This window comes from Schistocerca gregaria, chromosome 3, assembly GCF_023897955.1.
Source record: "Schistocerca gregaria isolate iqSchGreg1 chromosome 3, iqSchGreg1.2, whole genome shotgun sequence".
Taxonomy (NCBI): Eukaryota; Metazoa; Arthropoda; class Insecta; order Orthoptera; family Acrididae; genus Schistocerca; species Schistocerca gregaria.
Window position 1 is genome coordinate 926,448,063 of NC_064922.1, and position 26,595 is coordinate 926,474,657.

General features: G+C 42.5%; 1 protein-coding gene across 3 annotated transcripts in view; it reads right to left on the bottom strand.

Moving 5' to 3' along the window:
- LOC126355797 (TBC1 domain family member 14-like) overlaps positions 1-26,595 on the bottom strand; it is a 313,754-nt gene that overhangs the window by 66,984 nt on the left and 220,175 nt on the right. The gene's annotated exons all lie outside the window — the stretch shown is intronic.

The following is a 26,595-nucleotide window of genomic DNA, read 5'->3' on the forward strand; positions in this document are numbered from 1 at the left end:
TGCACTTCTTGAGGCAGTGAGTTGAACATCTTTAGGGCAACCACTGGAAAGCTGTCTTGTATTCCCGTCAGTCGACACCTGGGTATTTCGATGCTCCTCTTGTTACGGGTATTGTGATTGTGTATATCTTGCCTCATGCTGAAGACTCCTTGGTTTTCTTTCACGCTGATGAGACGTAAAAACACATACTGGCTGAAGACTGTCATAATTCCTAACTGCTTGAATAAGGGCCTGCAGTGCTCCTGTCTTTTGCTTGATGTGATTATTCTGAGGGCTTTTTTCTGTAGAATTAGCAAATCCTTACAACCTGCACAATGTCCCCATAACAGTAGGCCATAATTGATGTTGCTATGGAATAGGGCATAATACACTGTTATGAAATATTGGTCAGTCAATACACCTTTTAACCTCCTCAGAAGGTATATTACATGGGAGAGCTTGAAGCACATGTACACTGTGTGTTCATTCATTGTTAGTTTCCTGTCTATCATGAAGACCAACAGTTTGACAGCCTCCATATTATCATGGCATCCAATGTTGTTAAGGGTGAATATCAGATGTTGTGTTTTTTTCTTTATTCATTTTCATTTTATTTTTGACGAACCATTCTTTTATGTTTTGGAAGAGTACATCTGTTTCTTGGAGTGATTCTGCAGCAGTTCTTCCTTTGGCAAAAAGGGTGGTGTTATCAGCAAACTAACATATTGTTGTTATAACCCATATCATTGACATAAATAAGGAACAGGAGAGGCCCTACGACGGACCCTTGGGGTACTCCATATTCCAGCTTTTGTTCTTGTGATGTTGCTCCATGAATTGATGCCACTTGTCTCCCGTTTTCCAGATAAGACTGAAAAGTTTCCAGAACACCACCTCCGACACCATAACACTTAAATTTATTGTGCAGTATCTTGTGGGAAATGCAGTCAAATGCCTTGCTAAGATCACAGTGTCAGTGCCACACTTTCTCTGTCTTTGAATCCTTGGCTCATTTTTCTGTTTAAGTCCAGTGCTGCCGTAAACTTTGACTTTCCCTTGCGAAAACCATTATGTGTGTCCTGGAAGAGCTTATTTACTTCAAAATAATTCTGTAACTGGAGTTTCATAACAGACTCCATAACTTCAGCTAGAAAAGGAATGATAGAAAATGGTCTGCGACTGGACACTTCACACGGGTCACCTTTTTTGGATATTGGTACTGTCCGTGCTAGTTTAAGAAATTTTGAGAAGACACCAGAGGGTAAGCATTTGTTAATTGCTATAGATAATGGTTGAGCAAGCTCTAGAATAATTTTCTTCAGCATTGTGCAAGGCATACCATAGATATCTTGGCTCTCTGAGTTCTTGTATGACTTAACTATTTTTAAGATATCCATAGGGATATCAATTCTTTCTGTAGTGCCTACTGGTAATACAGTCACCTGGCACTTCTGGAAGATTGAAACTGTGTTCCACACAGAAACTATAACTAGGGACCTTTGCCTATCACGAGCAATTGCTCTACTGACTGAGTTACCCCATCATGACTTACAACTCGCCCTCACAGCTTTACAATTTTACTTCCTCCAGTACCTCGTCTCCTGCCTTCCGAACTTCACAGAAGCTCTCCTGTGAAACCTGCAAGACTAGCACTCCTGGATGAAAGGATATTGCGGAGTCACAGCTTCACCACAGCTTGGAAGATGTTTGGAAAGTAGGAGCCGAGGTACTGGGGGAAGTAAAGCTGTGATGACAAGTCGTCAGTCCCGCTTGGGTAAGCTCAGCCGGTAGAGCACTTGTCCATTAAAGGGAAAAGTCGCGAGTTCGAGTCTCAGTCCAACACACAGTTTTACTCTGCCAGGAAGTTTCAAATTAGTGCACACTCCGCTGCAGAGTGAAAATTTCATTCTCAATACAGTCACTGACATCTAAAGCAGTAAAATGAAGTCGTTAATTCTCCATAAAAACTGCTCTCCTGTAAACTCCCTTCCATTTGTTCATAATTGCAAGCTATTTTCTGAGTATAAGAGCACTCTTAATTTTTATTGGTATAGACAGTAGATTCATTCTTTGTTGCTTCTTTTTCTAAATTTGTAACATTTCTGACAGAGGGAATTCTTTTGTGTGCTTGTTGCACGTTCAGAATACAAAGTAACTGATATTTTGATCACTTTACTTGCAGCCTAAAACTACCCTAAAGGTGTACCGGTGTTCTACAAAATCCAGTTTATTTTTATATATACCTAATCTCGTATTTCCAACAAATGCTCTAGACTTCCACTAATGCTATCTGTCCACAAGTGACTTTAATTTCATACAAGCTTTGTTCCACTCAAGACTTTGTGATTACAATACGCTGAAATTGTCCGAAAGGATTAGGGATTACATGAAATTTCAAACTTTCACCCGACACACACCACCTCCCACATTATTACGAAGCGCTGGAAACTCCGGTAAAGATCCGCCGTACGGTCACCATATATGCTAAGACGCAGGTGCAATAAAAAAAAATGCGGTCCACGCACGCACCGAGAAGGTAGCCTCACCATTGCGCCCGCCTCTGTAGCTAACTGTTTTCCACCCACGTCTGCAGTGGACCATAGGACGTTACACTGCTTAAGTCGCCAATTCCTTCCAGACGTACTGCTCTGTGTCTCGGGCAATGTAGCAGTTATAGCAGGTTGTGGCAATACGAAGCACTTCATAACGGAAACGAATAACCTTTCACTTCATCGCACACAGATGGAGTAATGCTCAACGATTTGTATCGTGGTAAGGATCCCTAAAACTTTAGAGGGTAAAGGATTAATTTTTACGTACGGTTATTTGAAAGTTCTGTTCTGGTCATTCTTGCTGCACTCTACACGTTCCGCTAACATAGTAAATAAATTTAAACAAACTATGCAGAAATGAGGCTATAGACGGGCTGAGAGATCAGTGGAGACTACATACCGCACCAGTGCCACTGTAAAATGTCCGCATTTAACAGAACTAGGAGGAAGAGGAGGAGGAGATTAGTGTTTAACGTCCCGTCGACAACGAGGTCATTAGAGACGGAGCAGCTTTCACTTTTGTGTCGTCCTCAGTTGCGAGTAATATTACACTGATAACTGTCACTTTAGGTCGAGCTATGTGCAACTGAATAAATCTAATTTCATCAGCCGTATGCGTCTCGTCTTTATGTTTTTTAATGGCGTCATGGGTGGAAAGGTTTGTATGTGCTCACTTTGCTGGGTTTAAAGCTGTTCTTTGCTTCCAGTCACGCATTTGCTACAGAATTTAAAATGTTGGCGTGTTTTCTCCACAGAAATAATCTAATCGACGTTGGTCACATACGCGTTAATTTAAAACGCTGCCAAAAACGAAACGAAATAAAACCAAAAAGCTTACATATTGTTACAAATTCTTTATCGTGTTATAACGGAGAGGTTCGATATTCACCAAGAAAGATCCACTCAGGTGAAGTGAAAAACTGACGGTAACATTATTACGTGACAAAGATTCTTATCTTCCTTATCCTAGATCCCGATTCGCAGCAAAATTCTGAACTTTCTAGTTATGTACATATGACTACCAGCGAGTGATAAATTCTGGCTTCTGCAGAACATGGTATCTCCAAACGCGAATCATTAGATGAAAATTTAGCTGAAAAACCCCAACAATGGTTTAGACGAAGGACACTGCTTAGGTTAATTCGTCATTACGTTTCTTAAGATAGACTGCCGTAAACTCCTGAAACACCATTTTTACCGTCAATGCGACTTACTCCTCTATTAATTTTGACTGCCCTGCCGTATTACACCAACCAGGACGTAAGTCATTAATTTTACTTCGTATTAACAAATATACGGCCTCGGAATAGCTATAACAAGACTCCTTAACAATTGATTTGGAATCAGGAGGAAAAATTTCAACGCGCAAAGCTCTAGTTATGTACTAACAGACTTTCGTATTAAGAGCAGTTTCGGACGACCGACAATTCTTGTGCGCTGCTGTCTAGTTTCCTCCAAAACGCACCTTGCACAGCCCGCACCAACTGAAATGTTGTCACTGTACCGATCGAACAGATTTTGTAAATGACTGGTTTGTCCACCATCGCAGAACGAATGTCTTCAATCTACAACTCAGACTACAGTCAATTGTCACCAAACAGCGGTGGCCACAGATCTTATTTGCTATTGTGTAACTGCATAGTCAACAACACCGACAACGAATTAACCACATCACCATACACTGCTTTGCCAAGCATTATCACGCAGAGTGACACTTAAACGCCCCAGGGAATGACAGGTTTGAATGGCAGTAGGAAGGAGCATACGTTTCCCACCGTTGTGTTGTGTGTTTTGCATCACTGAAAGTAAGTTCAGTGGCTACCATCAATATATGGTCACTTCAATAAATGTAACATATATTCTCTTAATAAATTACAGCAAATAATTCATTTATTAACAGAATAAACAATATTTTCCAAAAAAAATACATTTCACAACTTAATGTTAAGTTGTTTTTTATATTGGCCACACTGTAGCTGTTTTCCAATACAGTAACAATACTGGAACTTATTACTTGGTGCGATAGCCCTTCTTTATAGCCCCTTCTTGTTCAGTTTATCTTTCGTCTTGAGTATACTATTCCTGATCATTCTATTGAGTCCGTCTCTTATATTCTCTATGGTGTCATGATCTGGCGACCGAGGTGGTGTCTGAATAGCTTAGGGACAGTTACAAAGGAAGTCATTCTTTTACAAGATATGGGATGTTCTTCGGTTCACTATCTTGCCAAAATTTGACTGTAGAGCCAATACTCAACTTTTCCGCCTTAAGGTGCAAATTTTGCTTCAGGGAATGAGATGCCCCTCCTTGTTTAACATGCTGATAATGAAAGTAATCTCTTCTGCGCCAGATGACGAAATACAGCTCCAAAAGGAAAGAAACTTTAAGACACTTTAATAGAGAAAGAGGAGGACGTAAGTGAAGATGATACGGGAAATACGACACTGCGTGAATAATTTGATAGGGCTCAGAAAGCCGTAAGTCAGAAAGAAGGTCCTGGATTAGACTAAAGTCTCTCAGAATCTGCTGAGATCTTTGGGACAGCTATCAATGGCTAAACTAGTTCACCTGGTGTTCAAGATACATAAGCCTGGGAAAGTACCATGAGACTTCTAGAAGAATATAAAAATTCCTATTTCAAAGACGGCAGGTGCTGGCAGAAGTGAATATTACCGAACTATCTGTTTAATAAGTCATACTTGCAAAATACTGAGATGAATTATTTACAGACGAATGTAAAAACTAACAGAGCCGACTTTGGAGAAGACCAGTTTGGCATCTGGAGAGACATAGGAACAAGCGAGGAAATGCTGACCCAATGAATTCTATTAGAAGATAGACTGAAAAAAGGCAAATCAACGTTTGAAGAATTCGTAGATTTAGAACAAGATTCCGATAGTGTTGCCCGGAATACACTCTTTCAAACTCTGGGGATAAAATACAGGGAGTTATCTACTAGTTGTACTGAAACCAGAGTTGGACGTGAAAGGAAGGGAGGCGGTGGTTGAGAAGAAAGTGAGACATGGTTGTAGCCTATCCATAATGTTATTCAGTTTCGCACGAAGCAAGCAACGCAGCAAAAGTGAAATTTGGAAAGGTGATTAAAGTGCAGGGAAAAAAAAAACAAAAACCTTGAGGTTTGTCAGTTATATTGAAATTATATTAGAGACGCCGAAGGATTTGGAACTTGAATTGATCGAAAGTGTCTTGAAAAACTCAACGGTAGTGCAATGTTGTCGAATTAAATCAGGCAATGAAGAGGGAATTAGGTTAATAAGACAAACCAGTAGGTAAGTCTTGGTATTTGGGCAGCAAAATAACTTACGAACGCCCCCAAGCAGAGAGAATATAAAACGCAGACAGTAGCAAGAAAGTGTTTCTGAAAAAATAAGATAGTTACCGTCACATATAAATTTAACCGTTGCGAAAGCGCTTCTAAATGTGTGTGTCTGGATTGTTGCAAAGTACAGAAATAAATGGCGAAAGATAGCCAGTTCAGACAAGAAGATAACAAAAGCTTCTGAAATTCTGTGCTGTAAAAGAACACAGGCGATTAGGTGGGTAGATCGAAGAGCTAACGAGGTACTGAACCGCACTAGGGAGAAGAAATTATGTCATAGCTTAACTAAATGGATAGGTCGGTTAATAGGACTCATTCTGAGCCGTCCACGAATCACTAGTTTGGTAATGGAAGGTGAGGGAGGGGACGGGGCGAGAGAGAGAGAGAGAGAGAGAGAGAGAGAGAGAGAGAGAGAGAGAGAGAGAGAGAGAGAGAGAGAGGAGGGGGGGGGGGGGGGGAGAATGTGGACAGGTCAAAGCGGAAATTTAAGGACGAGAGAACTGCATCAACAAAATGTAAATGGAAACTGTATTAACCTGGCAATTATGGGTCAAGAAAAGTATATTTGGCATGTCAAGAACATTTGGCGCTTTTTATGTATTTGCGTTTGTATATCTAGATACGTAATATTACATTTATAAAGGATGCCCAACTCATACTAAAAAAACGAAACTACTTTTGCGACAGCAAACAGAAATCGAAATTCGCTTGTAAATATTGAAGTATGGGCACTGTGAAACTGGTCATCAAACAGATTTATTTTCATCTGATCTCAACAGTCTCCATAATTTTCGACAACAGCGGACCAAAAGCGAAAAAAAAAAAAAATCAGGAATGTAATGAGATTTCTGCAGAAGCAAATACAGCTGAGATACCCATATACACCTACAGTTGACATACATCTTGTCCAAAATGAGCTGTTACCGAATTTACCGTTGTGAAACATATTAATAAGCTAGAGATCCACTCTGGTAATGATGTTGTTGTTGTGGTCGTCAGTCCTGAGACTGGTTTGATGCAGCTCTCCATGCTACTCTATCATGTGCAAGCCTCATCATCTCCCAGTACCTACTGCAGCCTACATCCTTCTTAATCTGCTTAGTGTATTCATCTCTTGGTCTCCCTCTACGATTTTTACCCTCCACCCTGCCCTCCAGTACTAAATTGGTGATCGCTTGATGCCTCATAACATGTCCTACCAACCGATCCCTTCTTCTAGTCAAGTTGTGCCACAAACACCTCTCCTCCCCAATCCTATTCAATACCTCATTAGTTATGTGATCTACCCATCTAATCTTCAGCATTCTTCTGTAGAACCACAATTCAAAAGCTTCTATTCTCTTCTTGTCTAAACTATTTATCGTCCATGTTTCACTTCCATACAAACACTTTCAGAAACGACTTCCTGACAAATCAATACTCGATGTTAAATTTCTGTCCTTCAGAAACGCTTTCCTTGCCATTGCCGGTCTACATTTTATATCCTCTCTACTTCGACCATCATCAGTTAGTTTGCTCCCCAAATAGCAAAACTCCTTTACTACTTCAAGTGTCTCACTTTCTAATCTAAAACCCGCAGCATCACCCGACTTAATTCGACTACATTCCATTCCACTGGTAATGATATGCAAGTTTGAACACACAACCAGTAACGAGCACAATCCTCCGCATCAGGTAACACCTGTTTGCGAAGGATTATTATGACGGCAGCACCGGTCTCACGTGGCGTAACACTCGTGCAGCAAGTATGGTTCGACTCTACGCTTGCCACAGCGATGCAAGCTGACAGAACGGGGCTAGTAACAATTTTCACTCGCAGCGGAGTGTGCGCTGATTTGAATGTTCCTGGCAGTTTAAAACAGGACCGGAAAGGGACTCGAACCGGGGACCTTTGCCAGAAGTCTTAAAATGAGGCTAGCTATACGTTTTAAAAGTATCAGACCAGACGTATCCGGACCTCTAACTGCCGTACGTTTCGATCAATTCAGTCACTCGCTGATCACTGTCTTTTTGTCTATTGTGCCTTTCAACTGATCGCAGTTACTCAGCACGGGCATCAGCTTCTTTTTCACACTTCGACAGCACACGTCGTCCTACAATGAAACGGCGTTGTTGTGAATTGTCACTGCAGAGGTGTCAACCACACGAAATGTTGTCCACGTGTACAAATTCCTTCGCGTTTGGTCTACGGGGCCAGGGTATGAATGAATTTAGTATTTCACAAGACATAGTACCTATAAACGAGTCAAAAGCTATAAATGTTATTAGTTCATGAAGTTTATATGATTTTGACTATGACGTATGCACATTTACGATAGCAATCGTCGCATTTGGAAAACATTTATAGTGGCTAACTCCTCTGCTATGAGTATATACAACGGCGAAAATGTGTTTCTGCCCGACCCATGATTTACCTCACGTTCAACCAAATCCTACTAATAGCCTTGAAAGAGACGTCTCTCACTTAAGCTGTGTTAGCTTACTGAAGAATACAAAAAATGCAAGAGCTTCCATTTTATTTCATGAGGATAGTGGTGTATCCAAAATTAAAAGAGTCAGGCAAGGAGATTTCGAATAACTAAAAAAAATCGTTAAAATTGGGAAAAGAAGAAGGAATTCGTGGTTAATGGAACACACCTGAAATTCCTTCGGTATTGCTGATATTTTCCTCTTTGCCTCTAGTGCAGAAAGACGTCAACAAGGAACTGAATAATTTGGAACACCAAGTCTGAATGTAGGCCTGAAAATCAGTTACATTGGGACTAACACACTCTACAGTGCATACAAAGAAAATACAGGGCGAGTCAAAAGTCCTTGGACACCTTCATTAGTTGGAAGATAAACGGAAAATTGAAATGTGACGACGGGAACATAGGTTTCACATGGGGCAGCAACTTTTGGAGTGAATGTCATTCATGGCCGCCATCTTGAAACCCGCCATTTTGAATTCAAGTCAGTGGCGAGGATTGCGTGCAATGATATGACAACGGCGATGATGATGATGATGATGATGATGATGATGATGATGCATATAGCCTACTCCTCGTGAGCAGCAACATATGGGTCGTCAAACTCAGAAGTCTCCAACCGAGGGACGGATCACCGTCAACCGTCAACAGTATCACAAGCCCCCACTTCGTGAGAGGCTGCGGAGAGGTTTGGTATTTAAACCAGAACATTGGCGCAAAGTCTGGTGATACGGAACTTTAGGCCACCACCTCTCCCCCTTTTGCCGGCCAAACACTGGCAGTGCAAACTTTTTTCCACCACCAGGATTCGAACTGGCTTAACCCCATGTCGAGCGCCACTGCACAAGCGTGCGTTAGTGACCTCTTCCATGGAGGCGAATGTCAGTAACATCGTGTCTCCAAATGTTTCGTCTAAATCCTATGCATACTCCTAGATATTTACGGGTGACGCTTCTTCTAGTGATCGTTTGCTCGCTGTGTAACCATACAATTAGTCCCGCTTATTTAGGAGCAATATGTATTTGCATTGGGAATCACAGCTGCCAAGCCTAGCACAAAGCGTCAATGCCCTGTAGCTTTCTGGGGTTGAGACTTCTTTATATACACTCCTGGAAATTGAAATAAGAACACCGTGAATTCATTGTCCCAGGAAGGGGAAACTTTATTGACACATTCCTGGGGTCAGATACATCACATGATCACACTGACAGAACCACAGGCACATAGACACAGGCAACAGACCATGCACAATGTCGGCACTAGTACAGTGTATATCCACCTTTCGCAGCAATGCAGGCTGCTATTCTCCCATGGAGACGATCGTAGAGATGCTGGATGTAGTCCTGTGGAACGGCTTGCCATGCCATTTCCACCTGGAGCCTCAGTTGGACCAGCGTTCGTGCTGGACGTGCAGACCGCGTGAGACGACGCTTCATCCAGTCCCAAACATGCTCAATGGGGGACAGATCCGGAGATCTTGCTGGCCAGGGTAGTTGACTTACACCTTCTAGAGCAAGTTGGGTGGCACGGGATACATGCGGACGTGCATTGTCCTGTTGGAACAGCAAGTTCCCTTGCCGGTCTAGGAATGGTAGAACGATGGGTTCGATGACGGTTTGGATGTACCGTGCACTATTCAGTGTCCCCTCGACGATCACCAGAGGTGTACGGCCACTGTAGGAGATCGCTCCCCACACCATGATGCCGGGTGTTGGCCCTGTGTGCCTCGGTCGTATGCAGTCCTGATTGTGGCGCTCACCTGCACGGCGCCAAACACGCATACGACCATCATTGGCACCAAGGCAGAAGCGACTCTCACCGCTGAAGACGACACGTCTCCATTCGTCCCTCCATTCACGCCTGTCGCGACACCACTGGAGGCGGGCTGCACGATGTTGGGGCGTGAGCGGAAGACGGCCTAACGGTGTGCGGGACCGTAGCCCAGCTTCATGGAGACGGTTGCGAATGGTCCTCGCCGATACCCCAGGAGCAACAGTGTCCCTAATTTGCTGAGAAGTGGCGGTGCGGTCCCCTACGGCACTGCGTAGGATCCTACGGTCTTGGCGTGCATCCGTGCGTCGCTGCGGTCCGGTCCCAGGTCGACGGGCACGTGCACCTTCCGCCGACCACTGGCGACAACATCGATGTACTGTGGAGACCTCACGCCCCACGTGTTGAGCAATTCGGCGGTACGTCCACCCGGCCTCCCGCATGCCCACTATACGCCCTCGCTCAAAGTCCGTCAACTGCACTTACGGTTCACGTCCACGCTGTCGCGGCATGCTACCAGTGTTAAAGACTGCGATGGAGCTCCGTATGCCACGGCAAACTGGCAGACACTGACGGCGGCGCTGCACAAATGCTGCGCAGCTAGCGCCATTCGACGGCCAACACCGCGGTACCTGGTGTGTCCGCTGTGCCGTGCGTGTGATCATATGCTTGTACAGCCCTCTCGCAGTGTCCGGAGCAAGTATGGTGGGTCTGACACACCGGTGTCAATGTGTTCTTTTCTCCATTTCCAGGAGTGTAGAACAGCATAATCCGCGAACAGCCCCGAAGAGCTTCCAACGTTATCCACCTGGTCGTATGTATAATGTAAACGGCACTGGTTTGTAATACTTCCTTTGGAGCACGCCCTTAGTTCTTTTACATCAACAGATTTATCTTTAAGAACGACACACACACAGTGTTATATTCGCTAGGAACTCTTCAGTCGGATCACGAAGCTGGTCTGATAGTTCATATGCCAGTATTTTATTCACAAAAGGATGGTGAATAACCTTATCGAACGCCTTCTTGAAGCCAAGGAATACAACAGTAACCTCGGCGGCAATACAAGAGCTATCCAAAAAGTATCCGACTTAGTTATACAATTAATCTTTATTTAGATACAATTGTTTGACTAGTGACTTTCAAAGCAGTCCGATTCAGCTTCTACACACCTGTCCCAAAGCTACTGCCACTGTTGAAGGCATCGCTGGAAAGCCCCTTTTGGTATCGTGAGCAGCTAATGCGTCGAATTCTGCGTAATGTCTTCCCTGTTCTGAGATCTGGTCCCTTTCCGAGTCTCCTCCAGTTTAGAGAGAAGTCAGAAGTCGCTTGGGGGCTAGATAGGAAGAACTGAGAGGCTGACCGACAAATGCCGTGCTGTGTTTGGCCAAAAAACGAATGAGCTGGGAACGATGAGCAGCTGCATTATCGTGGTGAAGGTGCCAGCTACAAGTTGCCTTTAAGACTGGCTGTCTCCGTCTCACTGTTTCACGTAGGAGACGCGGAATCGTTTGGTCGTGCTCCTTAGTGACATTAGGAGCTTCTTGGGTGTACTCGTGATAGACTACGCCACTGGAGTAAAAAAATAAAAATGCGACTGACATTCACATTGCTGCGGACCTATCTCGTTTTTTTTTTGGTATCGGGGATGACGAGTGCTTCCATTGCGATGACTACAACTGTTTCAGGGACGTACCCATAAACCCATGGCTCATCACCAGTGATCACTGTGTTAAGAAAGTTGGGATTACTGTTCACAGTATCCTGCATGTTCTAGATTAGTACTTGTTTCATAGATCATGAATTCGACACTTCGTAATGATGTAGAACGGTCAGGTTAATAAAAGGTGTCTATACAAGATATTACATTACACAAAATATTACATGACTCTCAATATTTTTAATTATTTTTTTTTTGGGGGGGGGGGGGGGGGGGCTTGGGGAAATTACCCACTTACTATATCCAAAAATTCATTTAATGATTATGAGTTGACATTAAGAAATACTTTTAATTTCCTTTTAAATGCTATATGGCTATCTGTCAGACTTTTGATGCTATTTGGTAAGTGACCAAAGACTTTCGTGGCAGCATAATTTACCCCCTTCTGAGCCAAAGTTAAATTTAACCTTGAGCAGTGAAGATCATCCTTTCTCCTAGCGTTGTAGCCATGTACACTGCTATTACTTTTGAATTCGTTCGGATTGCTAATAACAAATTTCATAAGTGAAATATATATATATATATATATATATATATATATATATATATATATATATATATATATATTGTGAGGCTACAGTGAAGATCTCTAGCTCTTTATATAAGTGTCTGCAGGATGATCTTGGATGAGCTCCAGCAATTATTCTGATTATACGCTTTTGTGCAATGAATACTCTTTTATACTCAATGATGAGTTACCCCAGAATATGGTGCCATACGAAAGCAGAGAGTGAAAATAGGCGTGGTAAGCTAATTTATTCAGATGTATATCGCCAAAATTTACAATGACCCTAATAGCAGAAGTAGCTGAACTCAAACATTTCAGCAGATCCTCAGTGAGTTTTTTTCCAGTTCAACCCCTCATCTATGCATACACCTAGTAATTTTAAATATTCTACCTTAGCTACCGATTTCTGATCTGTCATTCCATTTACTGCGTAGAACGGTATATAATGTGTTTTGTCAAAGTTTAATGAGAGCCCATTTGCAGAGAACCACTTAAGGATTTCCTGAAAAACATCATTTACAGTTTCATCAGTTAATTCTTGTCTGTTGGGTGTGATAGCTATACTTCTATCATCGGCAAAAAGTACCAATTTGCATCTTCGTGAATATAGAATGGCAAATCAATATACATTAAGAACAGCAGAGGACCCACGACCGAACCTTGCGGCACCTCATTCTTGATTGTTCCCCAGTTTGAGAACTCACCAGTCTTTTGCATATTATGTGAACTGTTTATTTCAACTTTCTGCACTTTTCCAGTTAGGTATGATTTAAACCATTTGAGCACTCTCCCATTCATACCACAGTACTTGAGGTTATCTAGAAGTATTCCAAAATTTACACAATCAAAAGTCTTTGATAGATCACAAAAAATCCCAACGGGTGACTTCCGGTTACTCAGAGCATTTAATATTTCATTAGTGAAAGTATATATAGCATTTTCCGTTGAAAAACTCTTCTGGAAACCAAACTGACATTTTGTTAAAACTTTATTTTTACGAAGGAGTGAAGCTACTCTACAATACATTACTTTTTCAAGAATTTTGGATAAGGCAGTCAGAAGACAGACTGATCGGTAGTTGTTGACATCAGACGTATCCCCTTTTTTATGCAGTGGTTTAACTATGACACTCTTCAGCCACATATGTGGCTAAGAATCCCATTCCTCGCCATCTCTGAACAAAAGTTGCTTCTGCTCATTTGTTAGCAAATTTGGCACAAATGTTGCTGAGATCCTCCTGGGGTCCAATGTTCCGTTAAAGTGGAATGAATTGATCGAATTAATTTTAATCTCGTCTGCAAGTCCTCTGACCATTATTCGGCTATCTTGCATCACCAGGGTCAGTACGTGGACAACAACAACCTCATTTGCAGATGTTGATCTAAATGAAAGTGCTCCACTCTTCACTGGTGGCTAGAAACCACTCCTTTAGTTAGTTGTGAGATGCCCACTGCTTCGTCCCCAAACATTTGCCGAATCTTGTGGATTGTTTCAACTTGTGAATCGCCAACTTTAAAACAAAATGTGATGCAATAACGCTGTTCCACTTTTTCTGTAATTTTGCCCACAGCACAAAATTCAACGAATGCCACTTACACGTGTTCACTTGCGAACGACTGGTTGTTTCCACAGTAGTGAAAAATCTGTCATGTACGGTTGAGCCTACAGAGCACATGCGCACCGATACCATTGTTGGTTTCAATAACAATAAGTTTGCATACTTTTTGAACAGTCCCCGTATCTAATGCCTACTGGATCTCTTATACGAATAGGACGAGCTGGGCTTCGCACGATAGCTGTTTGCGGAATCCAAGTTGATTCCTAAGGGATATTTTCGGTCTCCAGTAAGGCTTTATACGCGAGGGCAATAAGTATTCGAAAATTTTACAAAATCGACTGACGACAGTCGTACAGGTCTATAGACGTATGGAGGGTAGTCGCAGACTAAATTAAAAATTTTAAAAAATCAGGAAATTGACACAAATACCTCGAACTTGAAATTCTTGATTATGGCGAATCTTTCTGTTTGATGACGTTTGGTTAGTGGGGCGCTCAAACTGCGCGGTCATCAGCGCCCGTACAAAGTCCCAATATTTACACAGCGCAAAGCTTACGCAATCCATTCTAGCCACAGTCACGAATGATGATGATGAAATGACGAGGAAAACACAAACACCCAGACCCCGGGCAGAGAAAATCCCCAACCCGGCCAGGAATCGAACCCGGGACGCCGTGATCCAGAGGCAGCAACGCTAGCCACCAGACCACGAGCTGCGGACACAAATCTTTCTGTGCAAAACGGCAGCGAAACCACGTTTAATTTTTTCCTGAAACACTCTAAAACACACTATATTGTACTGCGGGGGATGTACAACATCTGGAAGATTATGAGAGGCTAAGATGACGTTCAAAGGTAGTCGTCATGTATTTGCGAGGTAATCAGCTGAGACATGGACAGTTGTGGTGCAAGACTAACACATAAATGATGGGGTACACTTAACGGAATTAAATGTGTGATTGTGGAGTATTGTACGTCCCCTGACACCCACCGGTCTTCATCAGCCTACAGGACACTAACTATGAGTGATTCATTCTCAATAAATGGGAATAGCAGCTACCTTGTATTGTTTAGATCTGGCATGTGACGGTACAGCATTGTCAATTGCACTGTTTGACGTGATTCTGTAAATACAGTGGTAGGCTGTTAAAATGACGTCAGTGAACTTGCAGCAATGCTGTATAAAATACTAAGCTTTCGAAAATATGGATCTTCGTAATAGTCAGAAAGCCAGCCGTTGTGGCCGTGCGGTTCTAGGCGCTTCAGTCTGGAACTGCGCGACCGCTACGGTCGCAGGTTCGAATCCTGCCTCGGGCATGGATGTGGGTGATGTCCTTCGGTTAGTTAGGTTTAAGTAGGTCTACGTTCTAGGGGACTGATGACCTGAGAAGTTAAGTCCCATAGTGCTCAGAGCCATTTGAACCATTTGAATAATCAGAAAAACAAGTGAATGTCCAAGAGGATATGGCATTCCACATGCGCAAAATTATGTTACAAGGGCAAGCACGACACGAATCTGAGTTGCTAAGGTGATGTAAATTAAAAACAGAAAATGGCTCTTGAGCCATACCCAATAGGTATCACCATGAGCCTACCCAGTATCTGAGTTGGAGGGGGGGCTGGGGGCTGGAACTCCTATTTGTTTCACAGTGAATTACAAAATAGCTATATTTCACGACAAGTTGCTCTGGGTACACTTTCCACTAGTCAATGTCTATTAAATGTTGTGACATTCTAAGATTGATGTTGTACATGTGGTATAGAGGGCGTGTCTTAGGGCAAAAAAAGACGAATCTAAACTTGAGTTGAGCCTGGCACTCTCCCCACGGAAAATCTGCCTATTGACCATTAATCTTTGATCATCAACTGAACGTTGTCTATTTTGTTACTACGCATTGAAAATTTCTAGGGCAGTGTAAGCATTTCATTCTCGAAGATGGCAATGCCGATGGTCAAGTTTCAAGCACTTCACTGTGCAATGAGAATTTCAAAATTACTTGCCAATAATAATCCTGTATGACGGAAGTTTTTTGCTTCATTAAGTGTGGAAGTACGATAGCGTCTAACGTACCATCGACAACTCTGTCGTTAGACTGTGTGTAAGCCCGGTTAGGACGTATCCTGTCTTTACCATTAAGAGAACTTACCTCTGGATGGCTACACGGGGATTTGAACCTTTGCTCTCCCGACAGATTCCAACGTCTTTTCATCGAGTCGGTTTCATTTGAAAAAACAGCAACTTCCTACGAAAGTGATTGGACGCTAGATATTGAGCATAAACAGATAAAAATATTCAACAGTTATCGATAACGTTATCAGTGGAACGCTTCTCAAATGAGTCACGTCCATCAGGTATCGATCGTCACCTAACCTAGCGATAGGCGTATGACGTGGATCAAGCTAAAGTATCCAATTATACTAGCACATACCCAGGAAGCGTAGTAATCCACACACAACGTATATACCTACAAGGCTCTCGACTGCACTTTTGTCGAAATCTTTTCCTCTAGAAGGAACGCTAACTCAAGTTACAAAAAGCTATACCTACAGCTCCACCCAACTTTAAAAATGTTTTGAGAAAAACAAGCGTTTAAAATTCCAATCTGGGTTTTTTTAATACAGAAAATGAACAAATATTTACTCGGCAATGCCATCTCCGTACACTTGGCCCTTTTTTCGCAGATGTTGAAACACTCATTTCGACGAAATTACATTCACTGGCTCCCGCTTACCAATCTAAGCGTTTTTTTTGCAAGACGGATTACATTTCAAACATTTGCTATCCGTATAAATACCTTTGTCATTTTCAAGCACTCACGTTTTACTTCGTCTGAAAAACAAGTTAAATAAAAAGCAGACGCGAGACAAGCAGGTGCTTTCAGACTTTACCATAAACAGATCATGTTACTAAGAGAAATTTTGTTGAGAATATTATTTTAGTAGATACTAATGTCCTCTATCATACTATCTGGAACTAACAGGACTTGCATTCGGTTAGCAACTATTATAGAATTACATCGGATGCATTCGAGCTCTCGGGTGGGCGAGAACCCAATGGATTAAATCGCGGTTTTAACATCCTTTAACATTTTTCTCGTGGTCTAGGGGTAGCGTCTTTGATTCATAATCAAAACGTCTTCGGTCCCGGGTTCGATCGCCGCCACTGCCTAAATTTTGATAAATAATCAGCATTGGCGGCCGAAGACTTCCGGCATAAGAAGTCAGCCTCATTCTGCCAACGGCCTTGTCGGGCGGAGGCGCGGATAGAGGTTCAGGGCACTGTCTTGTCCTAGGGGTGGGAAATTGCCCCTAAAGGCGGAAGAATCATCAATGATCGACGACATGAAAATGTAGAAGGCAATGGAAACCACTGCATTAAAGACACGTAACGTGTATTCACAGGACATGTGGCCTGTAGTTGAAGAAGTGTCATGATGATCTCTCCATTCTGATCTCTGGGAGGGGACTGCCAAGGTGGAGGTTACCACGTGAAAAAGATTGAATAATCAACGAAAGGATAATGTTCGACGAGTCGGGGCGTGGAATGTCAGAAGCTTGAACGTGGTAGGGAAACTAGAAAATCTGAAAAGGGAAATGCAAAGGCTCAATCTATATATAGTAGGGGTCAGTGAAGTGAAGTGGAAGGAAGACAAGGATTTCTGGTCAGATGAGTATTGGGTAATATCAACAGCAGCAGAAAATGGTATAACAGGTGTAGGATTCGTTATGAATAGGATGGTAGGGCGCAGAGTGTGTTACTGTGAACAGTTCAGTGACCGGCTTGTTCAAATCAGAATCGACAGCAGACCAACACCGACAACGATAGGTCAGGTATACATGCCGACGTCGCAAGCTGAAGATGAACAGATAGAGAAAGTGTATGAGGATATTGAAAGGGTAATGCAGTGTGTAAAGGGGGACGAAAATCTAATAGTCATGGGCGACTGAAATGCAGTTGTAGGGGAAGGAGTAGAAGAAAAGGTTATAGGAGAATATGGGCTTGGGACAAGGAATGAAAGAGGAGAAAGACTAATTGAGTTCTGTAACAAGTTTCAGCTAGTAATAGCGAATACCCTGTTCAAGAATCACAAGAAGAGGAGGTATACTTGGAAAAGGCCGGGAGATACGGGAAGATTTCAATTAGATTACATCATGGTCAGAGATTCCGAAATCAGATACTGGATTGTAAGGCGTACCCAGGAGCAGATATAGACTCAGATCACAATATAGTAGTAATGAAGAGAAGGCTGAAGTTCAAGACATTAGTCAGGAAGAATCAACAGGCAAAGAAGTGGGATACGGAAGGAATGACGAGTTATGTTTGAAGTTCTCTAACGCTATAGATACAGCAATAAGGAATAGCGCAGTAGGCATTACAGTTGAAGAGGAATGGACATTTCTAAAAAGGGGCATCATAGAAGTTGGGAAGGAAAACATAGGTACAAAGAAGGTAGCTGCGAAGAAACCATGGGTAACAGAAGAAATACATCAGTTGATTGATGAAAGGAGGAAGTACAAACATGTTCTCGGAAAATCAGGAATACAGAAATACAAGACGCTGAGGAATGAAATAAATAGGAAGTGCAGGGAAGCTAAGACGAAATGGCTGCAGGAAAAATGTGAAGACATCGAAAAAGATATGATTGTCGGAAGGACAGACTCACCATACAGCAAAGTCAAAACAACCTTTGGTGACATTAAAAGCAACGGTGGTAACATTAAGAGTGCAACGGGGATTCCTCTGTTAAATGCACAGTAGAGAGCAGATAGGTGGAAAGAATACATTGAAAGCCTCTATGAGGGTGAAGATTTGTCTGATGTGATAGAAGAAGAAACAGGAGCCGATTTAGAAGAGATAGGGGATCCAGTATTAGAATCGGAATTTAAAAGAGCTTTGGAGGACTTACGGTCAAATAAGGCAGAAGGGATAGATAACATTCCATCAGAATTTCTAAAATCATTGGGGGAAGTGGCAACAAAACGACTATTCACGTTGGTGTGTAGAATATATGAGTCTGGCGACATACCATCTGACTTTCGGAAAAGCATCATCCACACAATTCCGAAGACGGCAAGAGCTGACAAGTATGGGAATTATCTCACAATCAGCTTAACAGCTCATGCATCGAAGCTGCTTACAAGAATAATATAGAGAAGAATGGAAACGAAAATTGAGAATGCGCTAGGTGACGATCAGTTTGGCTTTAGGAAAAGTAAAGGCATGAGAGAGGCAATTCTGACGTTACGGCTAATAATGGAAGCAAGGCTAAAGAAAAATCAAGACACGTTCATAGGATTTCTCGACCTGGAAAAAGCGTTCGACAATATAAAATGGTGCAACCTGTTCGAGATGCTGAAAAAAGTAGGGGTAAGCTATAGGGAGAGACGGGTCATATACAATATGTACAACAATCAAGAGGGAATAATAAGAGTGGACGATAAGAACGAACTGCTCGTATTAAGAAGGGTGGAAGACAGGCTGTAGCCTTTCGCCCCTACTCTTCAATCTGTACATCGAGGATGCAATGATGGAAATAAAAGAAAGGTTCAGGAGTGGAATTAAAATACAAGGTGAAAGGATATCAATGATACGATTCGCTGATGACATTGCTATCCTGAGTGAAAGTGAAGAAGAATTAAAAGATCTGCTGAACGGAATAAACGGTCTAATGAGTACACAGTATGGTTTTAGAGTAAATCGGAGAAAGACGAAGGTAATGAGAAGTAGTAGAAATGAGAACAGCGAAAAACTTATCAGGATTGATGGTCACGAAGTCGATGAAGTTAATGAATTCTGCTACCTAGGCAGTAAAATAACCAATGACGGACGGAGCAAGGAGGACATCAAAAGCAGACTCGCTATGGCAAAAAAGGCACTTCTGGCCAAGAGAAGTCTACTAATATCAAATACTGGCCTTAATTTGAGGAAGAAATTGCTGAGGATGTACGTCTGGAGTACAGCATTGGAGATGTGGTGCTATAGACGAATGTTGAAAATTAGGCGGACTGATAAGATAAGGAATGAGGAGGTTCTACGCAGAATCGGAGAGGAAAGGAATATGTGGAAAACACTGATAAGGAGAAGGGACAGGATGATTGGACATCTGCTAAAACATCAGGGAATGACTTCCATAGTAATGGAGGGAGCTGTAGAGGGCAAAAACTGTAGAGGAAGACAGAGATTGCAATACGTCAAGCAAATAATTGAGGACGTAGGTTTCAAGTGCTACTCTGAGATGAAGAGGTTAGCACAGGAAAGGAATTCGTGGCGGGCCGCATCAAACCAGTCAGTAGACTGATGAAAAAAATTGTGGCACACGTTAAATGAATGAATCTTAAAAGTAGACCGAGAAACATTTTGAAGACAATAAAAAATTAGGCTATAATGTATTCTACATTGGTCTACTATCTTTAAATTGACTCGAAACAAAGAGCTATAGGCTATTTAAAATGAAGAAATATATTGTATTATTTCTGTAGATTTCCACTAAGTACAGCTATTTACAGAGATTACTTTCAGAAGTGCGTTGTAAAAATTCCTTTTACAGGATGCTGTAACTATAGCGACAGAGACGTCTTAAAGTGTTTTGACAACTTCTCGGTTTTGAATCAGATTCTGGAAGTGAAACTGGAGTGGAAAACGAATTTATTCCCAAAAAAGGAGTAGATGTCATTTATTTATTTATTGTATAGAAGGTCTCAGGCGATTCTCAGAAGTTGCTATCCTCTTCGAGGTATTGACCTTTTTTTCATATTCAGCAATTGCGTTTCTACAAAGTATGTTTCTGGTTTGATGTTTGAAGAAAAAAAGAATACTTTTGAAATATAATCTATAAGGATCATGGAGTACAGTTTTTTAAAAACAGTGATAATAGTTACCCCGTTTACGTGGGGCTCCCAAAACCGGATTTTGAAAACAGATTTCCCAGTACCGCTTCTTTGTGGTCACGTAAACACTTCAAAATCTATTAAGGAAATCCGTTTCTCGTTGCCGGTTTTTCGATTCAACAGCTTTTCGCTCGCATTTTTAAATGCAATGTGGTTGGGTTGTCAAGTTACGTCTTGTATTCAGAATATTCGGTTAAGATTGACTTATGGTGCAATGAAAGAAAAGCAGAAATATTAGATTGTGCATAAAGCTGTCTACCTGTAATATTTACGTGAAGAGAAATAACGATTATGTTGACAATCAGAAACTGGATCAGCTGTTTTCCAGACGACTTAATTAGGCTAGCAAATCCGCTTCCAGAAACGCGACAGCGAAAAACGTTTCCACAAATCGGTTCTCATCTTTCGGAAGACGTGTCGCACGTAAACGTAGCGAGTCATCTCATGGTGCCGACTAGTTTCGCATCATTACATACATCTTCAAACTATACCCTGGTCGCTACAAAGAGATGTCTGTTATTGCAACTGTGCCCGATACTGGAAAAAAATAAAAATATTTCATACCCAAGTTGTTAGTCCTATCCTCCACTATGTTGGAACTTCATAAATGAAGTACATCTGTTTTATAAATGACGGAACTGGAGCAAATAAATGTTTTTAGATTTCAAAAATCTTTTGCTCAGTATTTGGAGCTTAAAACTATCTTTCAGGCTCGATGATGAAGTCTCTAGCCCATCGTAACACTGGTGTTGCCCAAAAAAAATATTCTTCTTGTTATCGCTGAATAATTTTTAATCATTTAAACGTTTCATTTTGTGGACATGTTGCATTGCAACATTAGTAATCACTTTCACGGCTTTTCGAATTTTGGGGAGAGAAGCGGCAGTAACTTTTTTTTTTTTTGCTATTGTTGTAGCTAAGCTAAGATTTTTATTCAGTTCAAGCTTTCGTGATATTAAGTAGTGTATACCAGTACTGTTAGGGATGCATAAATGATATTTCGAATTGTGTAAAGACATTTTCCGTTTATGATACGTAAATTTAAATTTCATCTACGTAAATGTAAATACTTATATAAAGGAAGTCAGTTTTTCCGCTATTAAGCTTTATCGAATGTTTGGTTCTGTTGGTTCCCGAACAGTTTTACTCTTTTCATTTGTTACTCTGAAAGATTATTTCAAATAATAAACACTTTCAACCCTCATTTTCACGCGTTCTGTGTCAACATTAAAGACGTCAAAGGAGTGACACGGCGGCGTAGGAACGTCGTATTCGCCGATGAGGGACTTCAGTGTTTGTACATACTTACTTCTGTAACAGTTGCGTTGTTATGCAACGCACTACAAAAATGAAGAACTCCGCATTGCGTTAAATGTGAACAGGGCACTAAAATCAGTTTATAATCGAAACATTATTGGAACTACCAACAGCTAATAAAAGCAATACAACCTGTGGACAAGTACAGTGACGGAAGAACATCGCACCGGAAGGAGTTGTGCGACAAACTGAAGTTGGTAGGCGTGTTTGTACATCTGAAAGATATCTATTAAAATTTCGCACTAGTAAAAAAAAAAAAAAAAGAGAGAGAGAGAGAGAGAGAGAGAGAGAGAGAGAGAGAGGCGCGAGTAGCACCACTGTGAGGATGCAAATCAGGTTTGATATAACACACGCTGCAACTGTAGTGTGCGTTAAATATATTTGAGATTGGACGTGATGACCTGATGTCATTGTCAAAATCTCGCTGAGTTTGAACGAGGTCGTGTAATAGGTCTACGAGAAGCTGGATGTTTTTTCTGCGATATTGCAGAAAGGCTTGGCAGCAATGTAACCATTGTACATGACTGCTAGCAATGGTGGTTACGAGAATGTACGGTCTCGAGATGACCGGGTTTCGGACGGCCACGTGGTATTGCGGAGTTCCCAAGACTATCGTGTTTGGCGTATGGCATTGGCGCATAGCACTGCATCTGCAACAGCAATTTGAGCAGCTGTTGACACCACCGTGACACAACGAACTGTTACAAATCCGTTACTTCAAGGACAGCTCTGAATCAAGACGACGTGTAGCGTGCATTCCACTGATCCCGAACCACTGCCATTCTCGACTTTCGTTGTGTCAAGCGAGAGCTCACTGGAGGACAGGGTGGAGGTCTGTTGTATTTTCTGATGAAAGCTGGTTGTCTCGGCGCCAGTGATGGCAGCGTGTTGGTTAAGGAAGTCAGATGAAGACCTGCAACCAGCCTGTCTGCTTTCTAGACACGACCTACACCTGAAGTTATGGTCAGGGGTGCGATATGTGTAACAGCAAGAGAACTCCCGCGGTTATCCTGCGCAATCTGATTGCAAATTTGTATGTCAGTCCGATGATTCGACCAATTGTGAGTTCATTCATTAACAGCATTTCAGAGGGTGTTTTCCAACGCGATAACGCTCGCCCACATACCGCTGTTGTAACCAAACGTGCTCTACAGAGTGTCTACGTGCTGCCTTGGCCTGCCCGACCGCCAGATCTGTCTCAAATCGAGCATACACTACTGGCCATTAAAACTGCCACACCAAGAAGAAGTGCAGAGGATAAACGGGTATTCATTGGAGAAATATATTATACTGGAACTGACATGGGATACATTTTCACGCAATTTGGGTGCATACAACCTGAGAAATCAGTACCCAGAACAACTACCTCTGGCCGTAATAACGGCCTTGATACGCCTGGGCATCGAGTCAAACAGAGCTTGGATGGCGTGTACAGGTACAGCTGCCCATGCAGCTTCAACACCATACCACAGTTCATCAAGAGTAGTGACTGGCGAATTGTGACGAGCCAGTTGCTCGGCCACCATTGAAGAGACGTTTTCAATTGGTGAGAGATCTGGAGAATGTGCTGGCCAGGGCAGCAGTCTAACATTTTCTGTATCCAGAAAGGCCCGTACAGGACCTGCAACATGCGGTCGTGCATTATCCTGCGAAACTCTACATTTCAGCAGGGATCGAATGAAGGGTAGAGCCACGGGTCGTAACACATCTTAAATGTAACGTCCACTGTTCAAAGTGCCGTCAATGCGAACAAGAGGTGATCGAGACGTGTAACCAATGGCACCCCACACTATCACGCCGGGGTATGGCGATGACGAATACACGCTTCCAATGTGCGTTCACCGTGATGTCGCCAAACACGGATGCGGCCATCGTGATGCTGTCAACAGAACCTGGATTCATCCGAATAAATGACGTCTTGCCATTCGTGCACCCAGGTTCGTCGTCGAGCACACCATCGCAGGCGTTCCTGTTGTCATGCAGCGTCAGGGGTAACCGCAGCCATGGTCTCCGAGCTGACAGTCCATGCTGCTGCAAACGTCGTCGAACTGTTCGTGCAGATGGTTGTTGTCTTGCAAACGTCCCCATTTGTTGACTCAGGGATCGAGACGTGGCTGCACGATCCGTTACAGCCATGCGGATAAGATGGCTGTCATCTCGACTGCTAGTGATACGAGGCTGTTGGGACCCAGCACGGTGTTCCGTATTACCCTCCTGAACGCACCGATTCCATATTCTGCTAACAGTCATTGTCCACGACCAACGCGAGCAGGAATGTCGCTATACGATAAACCGCAATTGCGATAGGCTACAATCCGACCTTTATCAAAGTCGGATACGTCTTGGTACGCATTTCTCCTCCTTACACGAGGCATCAGACCAACGTTTCACCAGGCAACGCCGGTCAACTGCTGTGTGTGTGTGTGTGTGTGTGTGTGTGTGTGTGTGTGTGTGTGTGTGTGTGAGAAATCGGTTGGAAGCTTTCCTCATGTCAGCACGTTGTAGGTGTCGCCACCGGCGCCAACCTTGTGTGAATGCTCTGAAAAGCTAATCATTTGCATATCACACCATCATCTTCCTGTCGGTAAATTTCGTGTCTGTAGCACGTCATCTTCGTGGTGTACCAATTTTAATGGCCAGTAGTGTATATAGATCATCATCGGACGACAACTCTAGCGTCATCCACAAACGGCAATCATCGTCCCTGCGCTGACGGACTGAGTGCAACAGGCACTGAGCTACGTCCGACCGACAGACATCCGGCACACGTACAACACAACGCACGCATGTTTGCGTGTTTGCATTCAACATTCTGGCGGTTACACAGATTATCGATGTACCAGCCTTCCACTGCCTATAATGGCTTACTTACTGAGAGCTTGCAACGTTAATAACTTAAATACGAGGGTCAGTCAAAAAGTAATGCCTCCTATTTTTTTTCTACGTTTAATTGTCAGGAAATTTAAATGCAATTACATAGGTTGAAAACCACAACATTGAGGATCATTTTGTCATTTTTCAATGTAATCTCCGCCCATCTCTACAGTTTTGGTCCATCTTTGAACAAGGGCATGTATCCCAGCACGGTAAAAATCACAGCTCTGCTTCCTAAGCCATTGACGCACGGATGTTTTGACGGCCTCCTCATCTTCAAAATGAATCCCACGATGAGCTTCTTTTAGTGGCCCGAACAGATGGAAGTCTGATGGTGCCAGGTCAGAGCTGTATGGGGGATGAGGCAAAACTTCCCATCCAATTTTGACAATCTCGTCAGAGATGTGACGACTGGTGTGTGGTCTTGCATTGTCATGCAAAAGAAGAACATCTGCCATTGATTTTGTTGGGCGAATTCGCTGAAGACGTTCTTTAAGTTTTTTGAGGGTTGTGACGTATTGAACAGAATTTATTGTGCATCCCTGCTCCAAAAAATCAACCAGAATCACACCCTCTGTATCCCAGAAACTGTTGCCATAACTTTCCCTGCCGATCGCACAGTTTTGAATTTTTTCTTCCTCGGCGAGCTTGTGTGACGCCACTCCATTGACTGCCTCTTTGATTCGGGTTCAAAAAAATGCACCCATGTTTCGTCCCCGGTCACAATTTTTTTCAGAAACTCATCTCCCTCCAAACGGAAGAGCTGCAAGTGTTGGGAGGCTATTGTTTTCCTTGCCTCTTTATTCTGATCGGTTAACATTCTTGGAACCCACCGTGCACAAAATTTTGAGTACCCCCAATGTTTAATAATCGTGATCACACTGCCTTTACTAAGAGAAATAATGCGACACACTTCATCTGCAGTCACCGGCGGTCACCACGAATGATGTCATCAACTTGCTGAATGTTGTGTGGAGTCACTGCACTCACCGGCCTGCCGCTCCGCTTTTCGTCAGTCAACGGTGTTTGCCCTTCAGCTTCCTTACAACGACGAACCCATCGTCTAACAGTGCTGACATCCACTGTCACAACACCATACACCTTCTTCAGTCTTTCATGAATGCGTATGGGCGTTTCACCTTCTGCATTCAAGAATTCAATCACACAACGCTGTCTCAAACGAACATCGATGTCGGCCATCTTACAAACTTCTGCTGTGCTGCCACCTGTTGACACAGAAAGTTACTACTGCAGTGGATTGCAGAAGAAGGTTTGAGGAATGGCGCCAAATTCAATTTTTTCACTTAACTTAATTTTTTTAAGTAGAAAAAAAATGGGAGGCATTACTTTTTGACCGACCCTCGTATATTGCCTAATCAAATGTATTCCCGAAATTACTCTATTTTTGGCGCTCCTATTTTTCCCCCCTCAGAGTATTTGTGGGATACGTGATGCTAATTGTTGTTGTACTTATTAATAAATATGATAGTAGATGTACTTTACGTTCGTTTTGCTTTACTCCTGGTATTCAGAAGTTAACATCGATGTTTTGGGATCGATTATTGTCGACCACCGATGTTTAGACGTCGATGAGTGTAAAGCTAGCACATCCCCGGGCAGA